We start from the raw sequence: 16454 nt of genomic DNA on the forward strand, positions 1-16454 counted from the left end.
TGGGCACTTGGTGGCATCACAATATGGAACTCCACTAACTTAAAAGCCATTTTCTGGATAAAATCGGAAAGTTCTTTTTATCTATTATAAAATAATCGTACATCTCACTAAAACAAATGGATAAAACGTCCTGCACTGATAAAATCTCATGTTTAAACAATAAAATGTTTCGGGCCTTCCATAGAGCTGCCTTCACGCAGTTGATGGTCTTCCATGCCATTATCTTCTCGGTCCGTGTGGGGCACTCCAGACATCCATATAGCATGGTCTCCATCTTTAGCTCTTTGATCCAGGTGGTTTTTATCAGAAGAGGGCTTATCTTAGTCCATATGAGTTTGGCAAAATAACAGGTCCACATCAGATGTTGTACACTTTCATCCTTTCGACATCCAGGTCTTGGGCAGGCGGCAGAGTTGGTCAGCCCTCTTCGATGCTGGAATGCCCGGCATGGAAGACACTCGTGAATGCAGCTCCAGGGAAGGTCCTTCTGAGAATTAAAAAGAGTTGTCGTTAACCATCCTCCAGATTTGCTTGGTTCTCTCTTCGTTAAAATTCCCTGCAGGCGCCATAAAACTACTTTCCTTAATATCTTTATACATTTTTTTACTGTTTAAAAGATATTGTACCGTCTTATCGCTAAAATCATATAAAATCACTACCTTTGCTAAAATCTTATAGTCTTCTGCTAGGTTAAAAGAGTAGGGGGAATTTAAAACTGTGGAAAACCACCCATGTCTCCGCATAAAATAATCTGTGTTAAAACGTATGAAGTAAGACCAGTAGTGATTCTTAAAAACAGCGCTAAGACACATGCTAAAAAACTTAGTTAAAAGAAAAGCTCTCAAATCAGAGAAATCCTTCCCCCCCCCCCCCCCCCCCCATGGCTTTGGGTTTTAAAACTATCTCTCTCCTAAGTTTTTCCATTTTGGAGTTCCATAAGAAGGTGAAGCATGCCTTTGTGATCTTCTTTAGCAGCCGGTCTGGAGGGGGAAACACCAGACTGAGGTATAATAGAATGGGTAAAATAATCATCTTTGTTATTAAAACCTTCCCCTCCAGCGTCAGCTGCCGCATGCTCCACATACACAGTTTTTGATTTATTTTTTGTGCCACCAAGTCCCAACTGGTAAAACCGTTGTTGGACTCATTAAAGGAGACACCTAAAATCTGCACTGATTCAGAAACAGGTAAAGGAATGTCCGTTAAAAGCATGTCTCCAATATTTAAAATGTTGCTTTTATTAAAATTCACTTTAAAACCGGTGGAGCAGCAAAAATACTGAATGTGCTTTAAAGTCTTTTGAATTGAGAGGGTGTCCCTGCAGAGCACCGCGACATCATCCATGTACCCTACTACTTTAGCCTCGATACCCCCCCACCCGGTAGGGGGGTTCCTCGGATCTGCTTATCGGCTCTTAATGTGCATAAAAGAGGCTCCAGTGCACAAATAAAAAGTAGTGGGGACAAGGGACACCCCTGCTTCACCCCGGATTTTAAAAGGATATCCTGCGTGTTAAAACCGTTTACTAAAATCTTACTCGTGCAGTTTTCATAAAAGGCTCTTAAGGGCAATAAAAAGCCTTCTGGTATACCCATCTTCTCTAAAACCTTAAAAAGATAAAAGTGCGACACACTGTCAAAGGCCTTCTGAAAGTCTATAGATAAAATGGCAATTTTACCATGCCTTGACTTGGTGTCGCTAATGCAGTCTTTTAAAAGGTTGAGATTATCGTGAATCGCCCTCCCAGGGACGCCACAGACTTGATTTTGATGTATTATTTTGTGAATTATCTGTTTCAGTCTGTTAGCGCAGATTTTGGCCATGATTTTGTAGTCGGAGTTTAGAAGGGTGATGGGTCTCCAGTTTTTTATATCAGTCTTGTCTCCTTTCTTGTACAACAGAGACACCTCACCCTTCCTCCACGACCCTGGGAGGCTCTTGGAGTTAAAAATTTCACTAAAAAGAGAATAAAAATCCTCTTTTAAAATCCCATAAAACGTAACATAAAACTCGATGGGTATACCGTCCGGACCAGGCACCTTGCCTGGTTTAAAACTACGGATGGTATCTAAAATCTCCTGCTCCGAGATATCACGCAATAAAAAACTCTGTGAGGCAGGGTCTAAAACATCCGTGATCTCCTCTGAGTCCTCCATAAAACTTACATCCACACTCTTGGTGCTAAAAAGATCCGCATAAAAACCATGTACCTTTCCTAAAAGACCCTGTACATCTGTGACTCCGTCCAGTTCATTTAAAACACATTTTTTATCTGTGATTTTCTTAAAAAAATACCTGGAGCAGGTTTCGTTTTCTTCGAGGTGTTTCATTCTAGAACGGAATATGATTTCTTTACCCTTCTGCTCCAGGCATTTGGCAATGTCTTTCTTTACATCTAAAATCTCTCTAGTCACATCAATATCATGCTCTCTCATCTTGTACAGGGTCTGCAGACGGGTATTTAAATTAGAATAAAAGGCCCGTTTCTCTTTGGCTTTAGAGATCCCAACCCTGATAATAGTCCTAATCTTAATTTTCATCTTTTCCCACCACTGGCTGGTGGGAATGTTGGGATCTCTTACCCGTCTGCACTCTTTAAAAAAGGTAATAAAATCAGATAAAACCTGCGGATCTTGTAGAAGGGACACGTTCATCTTCCAGGCATTACTGGTTCTCCTTCGTTCTTCAAGGTTTGCTTTAAAAAATAAAACCTTGTGGTCAGAGAAGGTATTAGTAAAAACATCAGATCTAAAAGGTTGTACCTGGTGAGAGCAGAAGATAAAATCGATCCTGGAGCTGCAGGTGGTGTTGCTCCAGGTCACGCCGGCCTCTTCAGGTAAAAGTGGATTACATTTCTTAAAAACATCCATAAGCAGGTGATCTGATACAATGTTCTTCAGCATGTTGGCAGTTTTATCGTAGTTCCTGCTTACGGAGTTAGAGAACCGGCGTTCCCCCCTTAAAACACAATTAAAATCACCCGCTAAAACAAGGGGATAAGAACTGTTGATAAAAAGGGGTAAAATCTCCAACATTTCTGCTCTCACCTTCTTTTCTGGAGAACCATAAAAATTTAAAAACTGCCATCTAATACCATTTAATAAAACTCTGACCAATAAAATTCTGCCTGGTAAAATTTCATAAAAATTTTCAATAAAAACGTTCCCTTTAAAAAGAATGGCGACCCCTGCTGATCTGGACTCGTTAGATCCAGACCAGAGTGATGGACCGTGCACCCAATCTTTTTCATACTTCTTATATTGGGATTTGTGCGGGATGCCGCATTCCTGCAGGAAGAACACGGAAGCAGCAAAAATGGTAAGGAAGTGGAACAGGGCAGCCCATCTCACTTTGGTCTCGAGGCTTCTTACGTTGAAAGTGAGACAGGAAAGGTCCGCCATCATTGAGTGGGTAGAAGGACGGTATCGTATATGCCCACGGTGCTCAACTTAAAAACCACACTCTCCGGCAATACCAGAGACCCCGCTGGAGCTCTCATACCCCCCCGCATCCGAATCCACTGTGAACAGGGATGATACTGGAGAGGAACTGCCATCACTCAGCTGGCCCCCCAGGACACCCAAGGCAGGAATGTCTGATAGGTCCCAGATGGACGACATAGGAAGTGTGCCCACCCCAGGGGTCGGCAAGTCGGCTTCATGGTGCTCGGTTTTCCCCTCTGTAGGGGTGGGTACTTCGCTCTTGGTCACTGCCTCGGAGGTTGCCCCCGCCTCCCCCGCCTGGCGGGAAGGGGCACTGGTGGCTGGCACCTTAGGGGGACCGTCCGGTTTCGCTGCGTCTGCAGGTACTTCCTTAGGTCCCCCCCGTACCACCTCCGAGTACAAGGTGGCCTTCGAGCTTTTTCGCCTTTTTGTGGCTGCCGTGCTTCCCCCGGGGTCTTCTGCCTCGGGTACCCTCGCAGCCGGCGTCTCCTGCGGACTGGGACCGGCTTCATTTGTACTCTCCTCTGTCCCAGGGACCTGGGGGTGGGAGGCCATCGGCCGATCCGCAGCCCTCCTCTTGCTACGCCGCTGCTCTTTTGCTGTACCTTCCTCATTTTGGGGGGGTCTGCTGGTGGTATCCATGTCCTCCGGTTCCTCTCCTTGGGGGGGTGCGGTTTGGTCTGCTGGCTTCCTTGGCTGCCCTCGCTGCTCCGTATTTCGTGCCCTATGACGACACTCAAAAAAAAGATGACCAACTCTGCCGCATGTATCGCATTTTTTCGCCATAGGACACTGGTTGGTCTCATGCTCTGAGCCACCACAATTCCTGCAGGTCACGCCGCAACTGTCTTTCTCATGGCCATATTTTCTACACCTGCGGCAGTAGGCTGGCATTCCCGCAAAATAGAGGTCGCCACTCACGTTACCCAGTTTAAAACGAGCAGGCGGTAGTTTTAGACCCCCTGGGCACCCAGAGTCTTTAATACACGTGACCTAAAATCTCCATTTAGATGTCCAAATACCAAGCTCATTCATAATCTTTCCCATACACTTTACTGATTTGAAGTATCCACTTAGGAATGCTTCTACTTTCTTCAAGTCAGCGTAGGGAGAATACATTTTAATCACAAGCTTGGTCACATCTAGGACGTTCTCAACCAGCTGGACACCCTCAAGCCGTGCATCTTGTTTTGTAGGAATCGCATTAATCAAATCACTGAAAATACCTTTCTGGGTAAAGGTAACGTCATAGGTCCTACGCTTGGGGTAGTCCTGTATCGCCAGTATCTCTCGTTTTTGTATGTTGAATACTCCCATGAGCACGTTCTCCACCACATAACGCAGGCCACGTGTACCCGCCGCTTCATCGGTAAAAATAATTCTTATAGTATTTTGAATCCGGGCATAGGCCGGTATGGAGTCTGGGTCCGTACCCATGACTCCTTTTTTTTTTTTTTTTCCGCTTTACAACACCGCTGTTGTAATTTTCCTCAACTTGACCCAAGGGCCAAGCGGGCAAGGGGGATAGCGACTTGTTATCTCTAGGACTAGGCCCTCTCCGCAATAGCAGCAGGCAGGTTTAGCCCACCGAAGTGGGCGATCCCGCCAGGCCGAGGAGAGGGGCACCCGAGATACCCTCTGGCAAAGGTCTCCTGCACAAGTGCACTTGAACTTAGCCGAAAGGCCGAGAAGCGATAACCCGAAATAGGTTTCACCTGCAGCCCGGCCCGCCCAACTCCACTTCCAAGGCTTGAGGCAACACGCTCAGCCGACACTCCGGGCGCACCCACAATGCACCCAGGCAGCTGGAAGGGTTGTAAAACTTTGCATAGCCCCGCCCCACACCTTCTCAACCGCGCCCAGCCTCACACCCTCAGTCCTTCCTCTTGCACCGTGCTCATGCATCCTAGGCTTGCAGAGCCAGCTGCTGCTGCTGCAGGACTCGTCAGCTCCCTACACAGGATGGTTAAGCCGGCGATGACACTAGAAGCAAGCACTAGTTTGTCTCTGAAGGTGCGGCGGCCGGTCGGTTTGAGAGATCTCTTCGGCTGGCCGCATTTCGAGTGGGGACGGATGGAAACTTTTTACCCAAAATGAGGGAAATTGGCTTCGGCCCCATAGGGCTTTATTGCCTTCTCCTGGGCTGGCATTAGTAGACCCTAGTAAGGAGAATAGAGCGCCATGGTCATCCGAAGAACTTAAAAACAAACATACAGCAGGCCTTTTTTCCCCGCCATACATACATAACTACAGATTTTATATTTATTTACATACATATATAAAAATAAACAATCTTAAATCTATCTTTAATCTACATCTACAAAATCTATAATTCAGAAATAATCCATATCCTACATAATAAAGATAGACAGACAGATAGACTCACATACATACACACACACACTGTATGCAAATGAGCCAGGTGTTCTACAGGCTGATGTCACTCCACTGTGATGTCATGAGCCAGGTGTTCTACAGGCTGATGTCACTCCCTTGTGAGGTCATCAATTTAGAAGCAGAAATACCGGGCTTGGCAGCCATTTTAGTCAGTCTCTGCTGCAGCTGGGAGATGGGAGATGGTCTTATCTCCTCCAAGAAGCTGCAGAACTAACTGCATCATTTTTATTTTATTCAATATAGGTTTTATTGGTTTCATGGAGGGGGGGGGGGGGGGGGGGGAACTTTTGCCTTATCTCAAAGCAATGTAAAAATAACTTTGACAATGAAACTTAATAAATCAATTTCGAGTTGAACTATATCATGTTTGTCTGTGATATTTTATAAGGTCCACAAACAGGGGAATGAGGGGAGGGTAAGGGGGGGGGGGAGCGGTAAGGGAGGGTAGGTATCTATGACACGGGAGAAAGAGAAAATAAAACAAAAAGGGGGGGGGGGCTCCAGGATGGTTGTTTCTCTTAACGATTGTGGTTTAAACGTGTTACTCACATGTCCCTGTCTGTAACCATCCAGTAAATAGGGGTGAGCTCTGGGCGTCTATCCATATCGCCCAGGTGTGATAAAATTTATCATAGCCTGACGGGTCATCTCGAAGCCTCATCCTCTCCATACGCTCTATTTCGTGGATCATTGTTATTTTTAGCGGAGTGCATTTTCAATGCAGCACACAAGGGGGAGACAGCGGCCTACCAAAATCTAGTTGGCTGCTGCTGTGGCTTTTTTAAAATTATTTTTCTACAAAAGGTAGGTTCCGTTCTTCCATGGTGAGGAATAGGCAGGGAGGTTCCGTTTTTGCCAGCTGGGGAATGCTTATAGGCAAGGCCTTATCCCTGCTGGTGCATGTAACGTTAGACCACGTTTCAGACATGCAGCAGCGGCGGTGGCAGCAGCAGCATTCAGTCAGTCAGTGGCTGACAAACGAGCTCCATGCAAGTTTACATTAAACAGACACATTTCTTTCTTTAATGTATTGACTGCGGTCTTTATCGAGCGGTTGAACTGTTTGTGTCCATGCATTGAATAAAGCAATACATCCTTTTAAAGTAGACGTGCGTTCGTTGGAGTTTTATTCCCCCTCAGTGTTGCTCTATCTCTAAGCATTGGCCTGGATCTTCATGAACGAAATACTGCCCATCCCACGTGGAGCGTGTATCTCAGCCCGCGTGGAGTGCTGCAGTCCAATGAGGTATTCCGTGCTGCATAGCAAGCCTCTGGCCTGTGTGATTGGGGGTCAGCTGCTGTCTGTCCACTCTGAAGCGCGCATCCGGGGCCGGCCGGGTGGCTGCTTTTCGACTACCAGCGACTGCATGCAGGTCACTCACACAGGCTGGTTGGAATGGCCTAGCATTATCCTGATCCGGAGGTGTAACTTGAAGCTGCTGCGGGGGCCCAGTACGAAGTCTGGGACTGGGCCCCCAAACTATAAAGCTTCATTGATAGCATTGGTTTACAATGTGGGGAAGAGAGACTTTATGGGCCCCCTAGGGCTCGGGGCCCCAGGTGCGACCGCACCCCCTGCACATACACCCATGACCCGAATATGTGGCGCATACAGACACAGGCTGCCATATAAACTGGTGTGTGTTGTTTTGCTTCCAGTTGTACCTGTGCTGTGCACACTCTGGGAGACACAGCTGCTCAGTGGATACAATGTTGCGAGCTCCACGGCAGCAGACGGGCTGAGTGTCAATCAAAGTGCTTGGTTGTTAGCAGCCGCAGCTGCGCTGCACCTCTTGCTCGTCGTTTCTGTTTTTGAATACTGAAATAAGAAAGGGGGTGCATTGGTCCTGGAGGTACTGCAATACCAGGTCAATGCGCAGAGTGGACAGAGCAAGCTCTTTTTCCAGCTCCCTGTTCTAAAAATCCATTTAATTATGGTCCCCAGATAGGGGACGTATCAGATATTAAACTGATAAGAACAGATTTTTTTTTAAGTTGACAAACCCTCCACAAGGGGGGGTGTTTTTATTTACACAACATATATTTACATCGACATTTTCTTAAAATGTTTGTCCATAGTACATTAAAAACACATTTAATATCATATTTAAAACATACCACTTAAAACATTTGTCTACATATAATACACGTTGTAAAAACCATTCAAAAACAGCTTAAAATTCACATAAAAAGGGCACTTGGTGACATCATATTATGGAACTCCACTCTGATAAGTCATTTCCTTGCTAAAATTGGAAAATGTTTCCTATCCACTATGTAGTATTGGTGCATCTCATTAAGACTGATGGATAAAATGTCCTTCACAGATAAAATCTCGTGTTTAAAAACTAAAATGTTCCTGGCCTTCCATAGAGCTGCCTTCCATAGAGTTGACCATCTTCCATGCCATAATTCTCTGAGTCTGTGTGGGGCATTCCAGACATCCATATAAAACAGCGTCCAGCGTAAGTCTCTTTATTCCGGTTATTTTTATCATTAGCGGTAAAATCTTGGTCCAAACTCTCTCGGCAATGAAACAAGTCCATAACAGATGGATCGTCGTCTCGTCTTCTCCACATCCGGGTCTTGGGCATGCGGCAGTGTTGGTCAAACCTCTACGATGCTGGAATGCCCGACATGGAAGACAGTCATGGACGCAGCTCCAGGCCAGATCTTTCTGTGAATTAAAAATATAGTGGTTAACCATTGTCCAGGTCTCTTTGCTTTTCTTTTCGTTAAAATTGCTTACTTGCACATAAAAACCACTTTCTTTAATATTCTTTAAAATAATTTTACTGTTCATTAAAACTTGTGGGCTTTTCCCAGTAAAATCATATAAAATGGCTATTTTTTCTAAAATCTTATATTCATGGGACAGATTAAAAGAATAAGGGGAATTTAAAACTGTTTTAAACCATCCGTTCCTCCTCATAAAATATCCAGTATTGTACCGTAAAAAATAAGACCAGTAGTGGTTTTTAAAAAGAGCACCAATACACAAACTAAAATACTTCGTGTATAAAAAGGCTTTAAAATCAGGGAAATCTTTTCCGCCCATTATCTTTGGCTTCATCACTATTTCCCTGCTTAATTTTTCCATTTTGGAGTTCCATAAAAATGTGAAGCATGCTTTTACAATTTTGTTAAAAACTCTGCCAGGAGGGGGAAACACTAAGCTTAGATACAATAAAATGGGTAAAATCACGGATTTGGTGATTAAAACCTTCCCCTCCATGGTCAGCTGCCGCATGCTCCAAATACAGATTTTCTTATTGATTTTTTTGTGCCACCAAGTCCCAGCTGTTAAGACCTCTGTTATCCTCGTTGAAGGAGACACCTAAAATCTGCACCAAGTCGGACACAGGAATGGGGACATCTGACAAGGGGAGGTCCCCGATGTTTAAAATACTACTTTTGTTAAAATTGACCTTAAAACCCGAGGCGCAGCAATAAAACTCAATCTGTCTTACAGCCTTCTGGATCGACAGGGTGTCCCTTCCAAGAATTGCCACATCGTCCATGTACCCCACTACTTTAGCCTTGATTCCCCCCCCCTCCCCCCCCCCCCCGATCAGCTTGTCCCGTCTGATTGTACATAAAAGAGGCTCTAGTGCGCAGATAAAAAGTAGTGGGGACAAGGGACACCCCTGCTTCACCCCGGAGTTTAAAAGTACTTCCTGTGTCCTAAAACCGTTGACTAAAATTCTACTCGTGCAGTTGTTGTAAAACGCTTTTAAAGACAATAAAAAACCTTCCGGTATACCCATTCTCTCTAAAACCTTAAAAAGATAAAAATGTGACATCCGGTCAAAGGCTTTTTCGAAATCTATAGTTAAAATGGCCATTTTCCCGTTCCTGGACTTTGTATCACTGATACAATCTTTTAAGAGGTTAAGATTCTCCCATATAGCCCTCCCGGGCACCCCACAGACCTGGTTGGGGTGTACAATTTTGCTTGCTACAGTCTTTAGTCTATTTGCGCATATTTTGGCCATTATCTTGTAGTCACTGTTCAGAAGGGTGATCGGTCTCCAGTTTTTGATGTCGGTCTTGCCTCCTTTTTTGTACAGGAGAGACATGTCACCCTTCTTCCAGGACCCCGGGAGGGCTTTAGATATAAAAACTTCAGTAATAAGGGAGAAAAGATCATCCTTAAAAATACCAAAAAAGGTGACATAAAACTCTATGGGTATACCATCAGGGCCAGGCACCTTACCTGGTTTAAAACTTTTTTTTTTTTTTTAAACAGTAAGTTTTTATTGGAATTTCCGATACATACAGCTTATACAGCAAAATTTTCAAGTATGCAGTGTTGGTTTTAAACAATGTATGTTACATTTTTCATAAGTGGAGGAGGATAGGGAGGCTGAAGGAAAGAAGGGAGGGGGGTAAATGGGGAAGTCCGAAGGGAAGTAAAACAAACCTTAACTCTAAGGTACCTTAAACTTGTTAATTTTAGCTGTCTGTCAACAAACATAGACTTAAATGGATTGAGTTTAGCGGTTTCCATGAGTGCCTTATTGGTGGGATCACATTTGGGAAGAGGTGAGGACTTATTTGGCTTTGGATTTGCTCTAAAGGTGGGCATGTGGGCAGCTAGTCAAACCCTGACGGCATATTTGTTCTCTGGATCCAAGCTGTCCAATCTTTCCGAAACTGAGGTAAAGTATCCTTTTGGAGAGTGATCAGCTTCTCATGAACACAATTTAGTGAGACAATGTTTTGCATTTCCTCTATGGAGGGAGTATTTTTGGTTCTCCAATTTTTTGCTATCAGTGTTCGTGCGGTGTGGAGTATATGGCACACCACTACTCTATGATTCTTAGGTATGTTTCCTATGCCCAGTAGGAGCAGGGCTAGTTCGGGAGCAAGCTTCTTCAAAGAGGGGGCTAAGTTAGAGATGCATTTTGAAACTTTGTCCCAAAAGTGGAGTATATGGGGGCATGACCAGAATATATGAAGTAATGATCCAGTTCCTCCACATCCTCTCCAGCAGAGAGGAGAAATCTCCTTTTTCATTTGCGACAGCCTCAGTGGAGAGCAGTACCATCTGGTCAGAAGTTTCTGGTACTGTTCCGAATGAGAGGCACATGAGGAGGATTTATGAGCCCATTTCAGGGCCTCACACCATATTTCCTGTGAGAATTTTTTGTTCAAGTCTTTTTCCCAATTTAGGAAATTGACCGTTTTCTTAAAGGATTTTGTTCCGGAAAGGCAGATGTAGATAGGTTTAGAAAGTTTTTTCTGTGATAATATATTTGCGTTTAATAGGTCGTTTAGCGGATTAGGTAGCGTTGTGGAGGTGAGCTTATTAGTTCTCAAGAGATTGCAAATACATAGGTAATTGTAGTGTTCCGAAGATGGAACTGTATATTTTTCTTGCAGCTGGGGAAAGGGGAGCAAGGTGTTCCCCTGATACAAGTTCATTGTTTCTTTATGTGGACAGTTAGTTAAGGAGAGGTCGGGGATTAGGAACTTTAGAGTGAGCAGGGGGAGTGAGATTTTGGTTGCTAGGTTTGTCTCCAAGTTTGGTCCCTGGCTTAGTGCGTTCCCAGCTTGTAGTGTGGCTCTCACTGAGGGAGGGAGTTGCGAGGTTTCCTGAGGGTGTATTGAATTTGCAAGTAGGTATGCTTTCCAGTTGGTTATGCCTGACAGATTTGATTCAATGGAGGTCCATCTTTTGTTCGCCTCCGTCTTAAGCCATTGTGTACTCTGGTCGATCAGGAAAGCATTATGATAGTTTCCGAGGTTGGGGAGACCCATGCCTCCGAATTTTAAGGGTCTATTTAGAATAGAGAGTGCCACTCTGGGTTTCGCTCCTCCCCATATGAATCCATTCATTTGTTGTTGAAATGTTAGGAATACAGAGTTCGGAATGGGCACAGCAATGGTCCTAAGAAGGTACAGAATGCGGGGGAGGATAAGCATTTTATATAGTATCACTCTGCCCATCCAGCTAGGCTCGAATTTGGCCAGGCGGTCTAGTTCTTTTTGTAACCGCGTTTTAAGCGGGGGGAAATTTGTTGAGAGGAGGTTATCAACTGAGGGAGTTAGTAGTATACCCAAGTAGGGCAGCGAGGAAGGACACCACTGGAAGGAAAATGAAGATCTTAGGGATTTTTCCTCTGTTTTGGGTAAGTTAATGCCCATCATTTGCGATTTAGTGGCGTTTACTTTATAATAGGAGACAGCACTAAAATGTTGGAGAGTAGACACCACATGAGGGAGTGAGGCTTTTGGGTTTGATAGTATTACGTCATCGGCAAATAGGTTAATTTTGTGCGTGCATGTTCCTATGGGGATGCCTTCGATATTTAGGTTGGATCTTACTGTCTCCGCCAGTGGTTCCATCATCATTGTGAATACGAGTTGGGATAGTGGACAGCCTTGGCGTGTGCCATTGGTGATTTGGAATGGTTTGGACAGGACTCCATTTGTTAAGACAGAGGCTGATGGAACAGTATAAAGGGCAGTTACGGCCGAAAGAATCGATCCAGAAAAGCCAAATCTTTCCAGAACGCGGCGCATGTACCCCCAGTGCACTCTGTCAAATGCCTTCTCTGCATCCAGGGCTAGGAGCAGAGAAGGCATTCGTGTGGCGCTGGCCTTAGCTATGAGATTGATCAGACGTCTTGTACCGTCTGGGGCTTGGCGTCCTCTCGTGAAACCCACCTGGTCGTTTTTAATGAGTTGGGGAAGAATAGGGAATAGTCGGTTGGCTATTATTTTTGCATAGAGTTTGATGTCAGAATTGAGGAGAGAGATGGGTCGGTAGTTGCTTGTAGATTCGGGGGGTTTGCCCTCCTTGGGGATGGTAACAATAGTTGCTTTAAGGTTTTCTGAGGGAATTTTTCCTGTTGATGTTATATGATTAAAGAAGTCGCATATATGTGGGAGCAGCGTATGAGAAAATAGTTTAAGATATTCATTCGAGAATCCATCGGGGCCTGGGGATTTGCCTGGTTTAAGTGAGCGGATAGTGTGTTCTATTTCTTGTAGTGTGATGGGTAAACATAGCTCTTGCGTTTGTTTTTGCGAGAGGGATGGGAGCGATAATGTGAATAGAAAATCGTCGATTAAATCCTCATTAGGTTGGGGGGTATCTTTATTGTGGTTTAAGTTGTAAAGTGATTTATAGTAATTGCTAAATTTGTCAGCGATTTCTTGAGGGCTGAAAATCTTGCTATTTGTTGTCTGGGAAATTAGGTAGGGAATTCTCGAATCTGCTTTAGTCGCTTTGACTCTGTTGGCCATTAGTTTGCTTGCTTTGTTGTGTGAGTGATAATGTTGCAGTTTGAGTCTATTTATGTGCTTCTCATGATCTAGTGCGAGGTGGGCTTGCAGTTCCGTTCTTGCTTTCTTTAAAGGGATTAGGTTTTCTAGGGAAGGGTCTGCTTTGTGGGTTGCAGCTAGGGTGGAGACCTTTGTTAATAAGTCAATTGTGATTGAGTTGCGTTGCTTATTGTAGTATGCCGACTGCTGAATTAGAAGGCCTCTTGCGAATGCCTTATGGGTATTCCATAACGTGGAAGGGCTGATAGAGGGGTGAGAGTTTAGGGCAAAGAATTCAGTGAGCCTTTTTTCCAAAGTGGTGGTGTTGTTTTTAAGAGACATAACATAAGTGTTATTCCTCCAGATGAAGGCATTTGAGGGCGAGTGGGTTAGGCGAAGGGTCAAGGAGATCGGGGCATGGTCCGACCAAGTGATGTCCCCCACCTCACACTCTGTTACCATCGGCAAGAGCCATTTTGTTGTTAGAAACATATTGATGCGGGAGTAAGTGTTGTGTCTATGGGAGAAAAATGTATAATCCCTCTCTGATGCATGTTTGCATCTCCACACATCATAAAGGTCTTCTTTCCGTAGCCACTCATAAAGATGAGGGGGAGCTCTGTCGCTTTTTGATGTTGAGTCCAAATCTGGGGTATGAATGATATTGAAGTCCCCGCATATGAGGAGCTTGCCTTTAATTATGTGGGAGATCTGTTTAATCAAAGCGTTTAGAAAGGTAAGTTGTGCAGTATTGGGGGCGTAAACATTCACTATAGTGAAGGTCACGTTGTTGATTGAACATACTAAAGCGACATATCTACCCCTTTCATCCAGGAGCCCTTTCTGTAGCTGGAAAGTGACCGTTTTTTAATTGCAATAAGGACTCCCGCTTTTTTCTTTGGGCCATTCGCATAAAAAATCCCTATTGGATAGTCTGGTGTGGTCTCCTTTTTGAACGTGGGTTTCCTGGACGCAAACCACCTCCGCTTTGGACCTTTTAATTTCTCTCCACAAAAGAGATCTTTTAAATGGGCTATTCAAGCCCTTTGCGTTGAGTGACATAACCTTTAGAGCCATCTGGGATGTGGTGGTTTGCCGCTAAGGAAACCATAGTTTAACAGCCATTTTGTATAACAGATACTGTAAAAGATTAGCAATAGTACGCATATTGTGAGCAACAGATAACTAGGTACCTTATAAGGGGAAACAGACATTTGGAACAATGTAAGAATAAACGTAAACATAGTCGTGCAGTGAGTCAGACTGCGCAAACTTGGGGAAAGTTCGCAGAAAAAAAAAAGAAAAGAATTGTGACATAACCTGTCCTTGAAGTGCCGGATATCAGCAACGCATGCATTCTAAGTTGCATCTCTCCACTCCTGTGCAATCTTGGGGGAAGAGTTGTTTCTCTTGCTCGGGTTCTGATCCTGCAGTTTTGGGCAACGGATGTTCCATTTCTCTAGGAGTTCCAGGCCTTTATCCAGAGTGGTAAGTGCATGGGTTCTCCCGTTCTTTGACGATAATTTTGGTTGGAAAGCCCCACTTGTATCTAATGTCGTGGTTGCGTAAAGCAGAGGTAATGGGGGATAATTTCTTCCTTGCTGATATTGTAGCTTGGGAGAGGTCAGCGTAGAGTGAGATGTTCTGGTAAGGAGCTGGAAGTGAGGGAAGTTGTCTGGAAGCTCGCATAAGTTGCTCTTTAATATGGAAAAAATGTATCCGGGCAATTGTATCCCGAGGGTAGGATAGCGAGACAGACTAAGCTCTTAGTAGTCTGTGGGCCCGGTCTATTATGAGATCCGAAGCTGAGCATTGTGGGATAATCGCCCGAATTAGGTTCTTCAGAAATTCGGTGAGTTCAGATGGGGGTGTCGTTTCGGGGATGCCTCTAAATTTTATATTGTTTCGGCGGTTTCTGTCCTCTATGTCCGCTAATTTGTTTCGCAGGAATTCCACCTCCTCTTCCAGGTTATTGTGAGAGTCCACTAATGAGTTGTGGGCTTCTGCAAATTCTCCCATTTTACGCTCTGCATGGTCCACTCTTTCTTCTAATTCTTCCACAGTTGCATTTATGCCTGCCACGCTATTAGCGATATCTTTTTGTATTGATGTGTGAAGCGCCAGCATTGCTTCTTTCATAAACTTCTCCGAAGCAGCGTGGTTCAGTTGTTTGGTCGGGGTTAGATGAGTAGCGAGCTCGCTGTTTTTGCGGACTAGAGGAGTTTGATTATGTTCCATTCCTCCTGGATTAGGCTGGGAGTATTGAATGCCTCTCTTGCCGGTTGTTGCCGCTGGGTCAACTGAGGAGGTATTTGGAGTCGTGCGAGTCTGGTCTGAATGATTAATGCCGGCCGGTTGCTTATTGGCAGGCGTTATGCGGGGAGAGATTCATGGGTTTTTGGGATCCATTGTGATCTTATTCCCCTTGAAACTGTTGGACAGGTGTGGAACATCATTTCTGGTGTTTTGGGGTGTATCCCCTGTTTTCGTTAGGACTTCAGCTCTTGTCTCTGAAGAAGTCTTATTATTGATTGTGACTGGTCTCCCCATAATCATATATCTGATATGTCTGAGAGGCTGGAGAATGACACCTCTGTGGGCTCTCCCCGTCGACAGGCTGGTCAGGAAGGCTAGTTGGAGGGGAAGATTGTGGGAGGATTACTTCACCCACCTGTTCTGTTTATGCCCAGACCGGCTTAGCAGCGGCGCTTGTGTCGGGCGATGTGAGTGACAGTTCCTCTGCAGTCTCCATCATGCCGGGGGAGCTGCGGAGAGCGTGGTTCCAGCCTCCGCTCTCCCTCTCAGTCAGAAGTGCCGATGGAGGTCTCGCAGGAGAGCCTGAGGCAGCGGGGGAAGCTCTGTGACCTTTGACAGAGCGGGCTTCAGTGAGAGCAGTAGAAATGCTCTGCAGGGAGCCAGTGTCAGCAGAGGCGGGGGGGGGGGGGGGGTCTCTCAGTCCTCCGCTCAAACTGACAGCTGTACTGTCTCCGCTGTTCAGCTTCAGCGATGATGTCCTCGGGGAGGTGGAGGGGAGAATTCTCCTTTTTGTAGGGAGTTGAGGGAGGTTTCGTCCTCCGTTACCTCTTGGATCTCCCCCAGCGGGTCTTTGTGTCTCATCTGGATGCTCCCCCCCCCTCTCACCAAGCGCGGGAATGCAGGGTCGCCATCTTTGGCCTCTTCTCCCCGGCTTCTTGTGGCGTAAAAGTCTGTCAGTTTTTTCGGAGACAGCTTTTTCCCCCTCCTAGGCATGCTGCAGGGTGTTCTCCTTCAGAAGTGGATATAGAAGCTTTTAGCTGATTTTTTTTAGTTGCTTCTGCCGTCGCTATACAGGTTATCAGGAGA

At 45.1% G+C, this 16454-nt stretch overlaps 1 non-coding gene across 1 annotated transcript; it reads right to left on the minus strand.

Moving 5' to 3' along the window:
- Positions 1 to 7671: 7671 nt before the first annotated feature.
- Positions 7672 to 7858, minus strand: LOC136574148 (U2 spliceosomal RNA). The gene has a single exon (XR_010786264.1). It is a non-coding gene; the product is annotated as a U2 spliceosomal RNA (small nuclear RNA).
- Between the last annotated feature and the right edge of the window lie 8596 nt (positions 7859 to 16454).

This window comes from Eleutherodactylus coqui, chromosome 7 (genome assembly GCF_035609145.1).
Source record: "Eleutherodactylus coqui strain aEleCoq1 chromosome 7, aEleCoq1.hap1, whole genome shotgun sequence".
NCBI classification, from domain to species: domain Eukaryota; kingdom Metazoa; phylum Chordata; class Amphibia; order Anura; family Eleutherodactylidae; genus Eleutherodactylus; species Eleutherodactylus coqui.